Raw genomic sequence first — 664 nt, forward strand, 5'->3', positions numbered from 1 at the left:
ACACAGACTCTGGGATTGTCCAGGAGTCAATCAAAACCATGTGTTCCAACAGTTAAAATACAGTTATGCAATAATTTGAAGGTATTTAATGTAATTACGTCATCATGTCACATCCATAAAATTAAATCGACGTGAATGTAAAACTGTTAGACTAAATGTACGTTTGTCTCTCGTCAAATTACACGATGACAAACGAGCTAGCAATTTACGAAATGGGTTTTATGTTAGGTAAATACTATGTGTCTGTGCAAATGCGATTCATTTAACATGCAGGTATTGGTACAAAGTTTACCTGTGTGGGACTGTAACCATCCCAAAAATCGTAATTTTTAGTTCAGCTAACTGCTAGCTACATCTTCATTAGAACAAGCAATGTGTATGGTGTATGTCACACACTTCACTAAAAATATAAAATATATATAATATTCGTTCAGAAATTGATTCAGACCTCAAATATTTTCTACGAAGGCCTATTGAGGGCCAGGACCTGTGTTTTAAAGACCCGTGACTTTCACTTCTAATGCTGGTGTCTTAAAATTGTCGCAACCGGGGGGAACGAGAATTGAACCCGGACCTCCCGATCGCAATTTTAGATCATAGCTCCCTATGGATTAAGTAAGACCCCTACCGATTTTGAGACCCAAAGGTCAAGGTCAAAAATACA

Source organism: Saccostrea echinata, unplaced genomic scaffold (assembly GCF_033153115.1).
Source record: "Saccostrea echinata isolate AGI-Se365-2 ecotype Australia unplaced genomic scaffold, CSIRO_AGI_Sech_v1 ptg000056l, whole genome shotgun sequence".
Classification (NCBI taxonomy): Eukaryota; Metazoa; Mollusca; class Bivalvia; order Ostreida; family Ostreidae; genus Saccostrea; species Saccostrea echinata.